This window comes from Sminthopsis crassicaudata, chromosome 1 (assembly GCF_048593235.1).
Source record: "Sminthopsis crassicaudata isolate SCR6 chromosome 1, ASM4859323v1, whole genome shotgun sequence".
In the NCBI taxonomy this organism is placed as follows: domain Eukaryota; kingdom Metazoa; phylum Chordata; class Mammalia; order Dasyuromorphia; family Dasyuridae; genus Sminthopsis; species Sminthopsis crassicaudata.
In genome coordinates this window covers 551,163,347-551,170,350 of record NC_133617.1, presented here as the reverse complement: position 1 = coordinate 551,170,350, position 7,004 = coordinate 551,163,347, and the positions used below count along the sequence as shown (strand labels likewise).

The window sequence follows — 7,004 nt, the reverse complement described above, 5'->3', positions numbered from 1 at the left end:
ATTGGCATTTCAAACTTTGCATATAGTTAATTTCCCCCTAAAAACCACTATCTCTCTTTGAAACTTCCCAAATTTTATATTGATAGCATCACCATCCTATATTCTACCATCAAAAGTCATTGGTTCTATATCACATTCCCAAATGATGTAAGGAGATGGCTAATCTAAAAGATCATTCCAATCCAATGCATTACCTGATTATTTTTAATCCCTCAATAATAAACATTTGCTTAAGAGACCCAAAGAAAAGTAGAAAGAATATTATAGTAGCAAGAAAAGTCACCAATCACAAATTTGTAGTCTAAATTTGTATCTTAAAAGCAATTGAGCCCAATTCATTCATTTTACAAATGAGAAAACTGATAAACAGAGGTGATTTTTTAAGACTCACAAAAAAGGAGATATTAGAGTTATGATTTGAACCCAATTCATACTTAATCTAAGGCTAGTACACTATTCACTTCACCTCACTGAATTCTAATCCTCTTATTAGTTCAAATAATGAATTCTGTGAAGTGGTCACATTATTCAAAATGGCATTATTTGAAATTATAATTTTATGTCAGATAGGATAATTCAATGGAAATATATGATGAAAAAATTTTTAAAAAGTTTTTATTTTTATTAGTAATATAACAGCAAATGTTAAGAAAATTTATTTCTGATTCAAATTTGTTATAAAGTAAAATTTTAGAAAGAAAATTTGTAAAATAAAATTTTTAAACCTACTAAATATCATATCTAAAGATAAATCTGCACTAATGATATTATTAAAAACATTATTGTCATTTCAAATATTTTAGCAGCATAGGATGTCTTCTTTTAATTCTTTCTTTAAATTTTCATATACTCACTGACAAGTATAGAGATTTTTATTCAGGTCTTGGAAAATTTGCAAGCTCATTCTCACACAATGAACTGGGGCATTATTTAAAATCAATAATGCTTTAAACACAATATTGTTTTCCTTTTAATATTTTTTAACAGCTAGGATAAAATAACTTGATAATCAATTTTTGAAAACAACTTTGGTCAATCATGCTTTATTATTTGACTATGAACAAACTGAATGATCAAGTATGGCTTCAAAGCACAAGCATTTTGAGCTCGATTAAAAAAAAAAACTTGCACTGACCACTTCTCTGGTAATTTTAACATTATATAATTAAACTTGATTTTTAAAGTCATTGAATCAACTGATGCTTGTAGTAAAAATTTCTTCAGTAATATAGCATTTTCTTTCAATATCTTAAATAAACATGAAACTTTTGTCTGAATGGCCTTTTTTACTAAGAGAAATGTTTTTTTTTTTTTTTTTTTTTTTTTTTTTTTTTTTTTTTTTTTTTTTTTGTGAGGCAATTGGAGTTAAGTGGTTTGTCCAAAGTCATATAATAAGTGTCAAGTGTCTGAGGTCAGATTTAAACTCATGTCCTCCTGACTTCAGGGTTGATGCTCTATCCATTGGGTCACCTAGTTGTCCTGAAATGCGTTTGTTTGTTTTTTTAATTGAAATCTTCAATCCCTACAACTAAATGATATTCCACTTTTCTCATTTTAATACTTATATTTCTTACAGTAGTTTTCAAAACACAAAACAAAACAAAATAAAAATTGTTGTGACTTTGCCTTTTTATCTTATTTTATCTCCAAGTTTTATAATATTATGTACCATTCAGGCATTCTAACAGCTAATACCATTTTTGAGTTGGAATTATAATCATATTTATGTCACTCAGTTTTCATTGATTTTTTTTCCTAAAAAACCCAACCTTTTCTTTTTTGCTGGACGTTTTTCCAATTGAAGTATTTTTTCTTTAGTCCCTTTTGTTAATAGCTCTTTCAGTAATATTATGTAGCAACAGATTATATCTACAAATGACAAGAACAGATGTGTAGTAGTGCCTTAAAATTCTTCCCTTGCTCCTTTTAAACTGAGTATTAGTTTCTATTAAATATGAGACCTGATATTATTTTATAATTTTCTCTTAATCAGATTTCACATTATTTGACTTATTTGGCTATATTCTAATAGAGAAAATAACAAGTACATAATTAGGTAGATACATCATATTTATTTCTGTTTATGTATACATATGTCTGTGTAAGCAACAGATGTAATATTAAGATGTTCATGATTATGTGTATATGTATCTAAACTTACAAATATGTGTGTGTGTGTGTATATACACACACACACACACACACACACACACACACACAAATATAGAGTAGATTGAATGAACTATGAGAGGAGAAGGCCTTAACATCAAAGGAAAAAGGAGTTAGTGGAATTTGAAATGAGTCTTGAAGGATTTCAGGGAAACTAAGAGACAGAGATGAGGAACATGTTGGACAGCAACTTTTAAGTCATGGAGATGGGAGATGGATTGCTATCTGTAAGGAATTTTATGTAGGCCAGTGTGTTGAAATATATAATATCTGAAAGAGGGCAAGAAAAGAGAGCTTTAAATCACAAGGATTTTATAGTTGATTTTTGGAGGTAATATGGATCAACTGGAAATCCACTGGAGCAGGGGACTGAAGGGTCAGATTTACTCTTTAAAAAAATCACCTTACTATCTAAATCAAGTTTAGTTGCACATGAACAAATCCATAAGGTGGGGAGACCAGTTAGAAGGGCATTCTTCTTTTTCTCGTCCCCTTCCCCCTCCTCCCCTTTCTCCCCTTTCTCCCCTTTCTCCCCTCCAACTCTTCCCTCTCTTCCTCTTGCTCCCCTTTTCCTCTTACTCCTCCTTTTCCTTCTCCTCCTCCTTCTTCCCCTCATCTTCCCTTTCCTTCTTCCCCTCCTCCCCTTCCTCCTTCCACTCCTCCTCTTCTTCTCTTAAGGACCATGACTAAGTGAAGGGGCAGAGTCTCCACAGCTCTGAATCATAATACTTGAAGGAGTTGGAAAGCAGCCTTTGAAGATTTTGTTGTGGATTGGGAATAAAATGAATTGGAGGCAAGAGGCAAGAGGCAAGAGGAGAGAGGTCAGAAAATGTAACTTCCTCTCAGGCTCCTTGTATCATCATCATCCTCTCAAATGAAGAGATGCATTCTACAGGTTTGAATTAGACCTCCAGCAGCCACTGGCAGGTGACTCCTATGTCACAACACTCTTCCTTTTCCCCCTCCCCCTCCTCCTTTCCCTCCTCTTACCCCTCCTCTTCCTCCCCCTTTTCCTTCCCCTCTTTCTTCTTCTCCTCCTTCTCTCCTTCCTCCTTCCACTCCTCCTCCCCTTCCTTCTCTTCCTTCTCCTTCCCTTTCTCCTCTTCCCCTTCCTCCTTCTTTTTCTTTTATCTTCCTTCTCCTTCTCCACTTTCTCCTTCACTTCCTTCTCCTTTCTTTTTCTTCTTTTGCTGCTTCTGCTTCTGTTGTCTAATATAATCCTTACGAGGTTAACTAAATGCAATATCCACCTTCTGATGAATTCTTTTGCTCTCAAAAAAATCTAGTTTTGTGAGGCTATCATTTTCTTTTGCTATAGAAGGAACTTGAACCAAAGTCTTCTTGAATCTGGAGCTATCCAAATTAATATTTCAAAATCAATTGGATTATATGATTAATTAATTTTGTCCAAATTGCTTAATGACACTTTTTTTTACTATGTGACTTATCAAAGTTATTGTTGGTAAATTTTTGGAATGATAAAGATCATTAACCAAGATATAATCAAAGCAAATCCACGACAACATGATTAACCTAAATCTTCAAATCTAAAAAAAACCTTCACCTCACATCATTCTTTTCAATAAGTTTAATTTGAAATTTATGTGTATAATATTTTTGGATGCAAATATCCTAGTTAGCAGATTACACTAATAGTTAAACCAAATCATAACACAGAAAAATGTTCATCAAATATTTTAATTATTGCAACAAAGGAAATATTTTGTTATCATTCACACTTGATTGCAGAAGTTCAAAAATATTTCAAAATGCAGACTGCATTCATAATTATAGACCTCTTAGTCTGGTTTCATTGTTTGCCTCGATTTGAATAATATTGCATTTGTGTGAATTTATTTTCCTCAATGAATGGATATTTGTATGAATGTAGTTCTATATTTTTGTAAAGCTATATTAAGTCACCTAATTATTAATATGTATGCAAGTGAGCCAATGGAAAACAAGACAAGATCATAGAGAAAGCACAAAATTTGAAAAATAAAACTTTTAAGTACTGCAGTTCAGGAAGACCTAGAGAGACATGGGAAGCAATTGAAATACATTGAAAGTAATTGTGCTGCTTTCTAAGGATGTCTGTAGCACAAAGATCTCTGTCAATGTTGGTAACAGCAATGGCAAGAATAATAACAGCAATGGTAACTATTTATATAGCATGTTAAAGCTTGCAAAGCACTCAATAGAGATTATTTCACTTGTTTCTTGGGGTAGATGCTATAATTACCTCCATTTTATAGATAAGGAAACAGTCTAAGAGAAGTTAACCCTGGTATCACAATTATTAACTGAAATATGATTTGAACTCAAGGCTTCCTGACTCCAAGTACAGTATAATACTATCTACTATGCCACATAGTTGCCCATGTAATTTTACATTGAATTCAATGTTCCATGAGATTTATTACATGACTCCAAACCAATATGGATTCAGAGAGTGATCTCTGGACCTAATAAACAGGACCTAAAGATATCTGTGCATACTCAACAGGTCCAGATCTAACAAGGTCATAAATAAAGCTATTTACAATTCCCTTTTATTTGCTCCTGAATATGCTTGAGACTCTAAACTTGTTCAAAGTAATCATCTTAAATCTAAGGAAACTAAGGAAACATTTGATAGCCCTTTTCCCCAGTGATTCTTGGAATTAACTTGGGACTTTCAGACATTGACTGTAATATATGACTGCCATTATCAAGAATGTTTAATTTTGTCAGCATGGAAAAGATGGTCAGAGTATTTACTAGGATTATCTTTTATTTTGGGATAGATTTGTTTCCATGAAAGCTGAGGTCCGGTTATGGCTATAGAGCTTTAAAGGCAAAAGTGCAGATCAGGAAAGTAGTGACATCTCTCTCTCTGGATCACATTGAAAGCGCAAAAACTTTCAAACCCTCAAAATTAGCTCTGAAAACAGCAATATAAAATGTCTGAATCTAGGGATAATTCCCGCCCATCTCCATCCTGGAAATACAGTCCAACATTAAAATTCAAAGGCAAGAAATATGCTGGAAAGACAACAACAACAAAAGAACCTGATTATAAAATTACCATGGTTATATGAAAGATTGAGTCACAAACTCAGAAGAAAATAACTATGTCAAAATTAGTATAGACAAAACTTCAAAAAATGTGAATTGGACTTAAGCACAATAAAAATTCCTGGATGAGCTCAAAAATACAGTGGAAATTAAATAAGGATGCTGGATGCTGGAAGCAACACATACAATAGCACCTTCAGGTTTTAGGTCTGCTGTTTTTTCACCTCTTCTAGAATGCATTTTGTTGTGAAATTAATGAGCTTCTTTCAATGGGCAGTTTTGGCTGCCCCTAGTCAGAGCCTGAGTCCAAATGCAAAGTGGGGTCCTAGTGCCAGCCCAAGCACAGTGTCCCAGGCTAGGTGGATTTCTACTCAGGCTTCTCCATATCCCTGCTCTCCACGAACCAGTTTCTGGACTTCAGACCTGTGAATGCATGTCAAAAAACTTCATTTATGTTTTTGCTGCAGGAGTTTCCAGTGAGACTAGCAAGCATAATGAAAGATATGTCTCCTTCCAGATAATCTTCTAAAAATACCTTCAGTTTAAATGATACAGAGCTGGTACATTCAGGTCACAGAGCTTATTGGATGTCAGGATAAAAGTGCTGGAGATGCTAAAGCTCTTTATGACTGCAGAAACTGTGACAAGTGTACAGAATCAACATAATGATATCATTCCTATCGTGGCTTAAGGTGTGATTGAATACAAGAAAAGCTTTGGTGTAGATCCAGCAATCTGCCAGCATCCTTATTGTTTGATGGAAAAGAAAAATGAAGTTCAACTCTTCAAAAACATTTTGGAAACATTAATCCAAATTGTAATGATGAGTACTAAAGAAATGCAAAGTGTTATTGTGATTTATATTATATTAATTTTTCAGATTTAGAACTTGAAGAATTCAATGTAAAATTACCAGGTCAGGTCATGCAAGTGGTTTATGTACCTCCACATCTCTATCACATGGTATTTGAAATTTTCAAGAGTGCAAAAAAGAACAATGGGACATTGCTGACAAAGGTGTTCACCCTTCTGTTCAGGTTCATGAAACACTGGGTAATAAGGGATTCAACTGTGGAAGGCGGTGTTCCTTTGAGGAAAATCAATAAACTCTTCAGTTATATGTTTAATGTACCCCCTTCTTATGCTGAGATATATTAAGCTTTACCCCAGCTAGTTTTTGGTTATGGATTGCCCATATCTTGACTTTATACATGGTACAGTTAAGACACTGAAATTGTATTCCTTAGAAGGTTATGGAACAGAAACTGTTATCTACAAATAAGGCCCTATAAACAGAGTCAGTGAAGTCTTGGTATATGATGAAACTGCATGGCAATATTATAATACCAATTATGAGGCAGATGATTGATGTGTGCCAAAAGAAATGACCATGTTCTGCAGTGCATAGATTCATCTAGGGCATCCGAAAACAAAACAAAACAGGTTTCTAGTATTGCATTTGAGAGGGACTTTAGAAAACTGTTATATCAAATATTTCACATCTGATTTTTACATTCCTTGACTGAGTAAAATATATGGAAACTGAATTCCATAGCTATATTTCAGGCCACCTAAAGCTTTGAATTGTACCATTTAACTGTTAAAAGATAGAAAATTCTAGCTACTGTGTACATTTAATTTTAACTACTGCAACTGTGACTAATGTATTTTGCTTCTTTTTAGTAGACTTCAGGGATGAGGTATCAGGTATAGAAGTCTTCAGGTTCCTTGTGGGATCTATGCAATTTATCTTATATCTTTCATTTATTTCTAGTAAA

The 7,004-nt window shown here is 33.4% G+C and overlaps 1 pseudogene; it reads left to right on the top strand.

The window, feature by feature from the left end:
• Positions 1 to 4,259: 4,259 nt before the first annotated feature.
• LOC141550881 (pyruvate dehydrogenase (acetyl-transferring) kinase isozyme 1, mitochondrial pseudogene) lies at positions 4,260 to 6,634 on the top strand (annotated as a pseudogene).
• Positions 6,635 to 7,004: the final 370 nt, after the last annotated feature.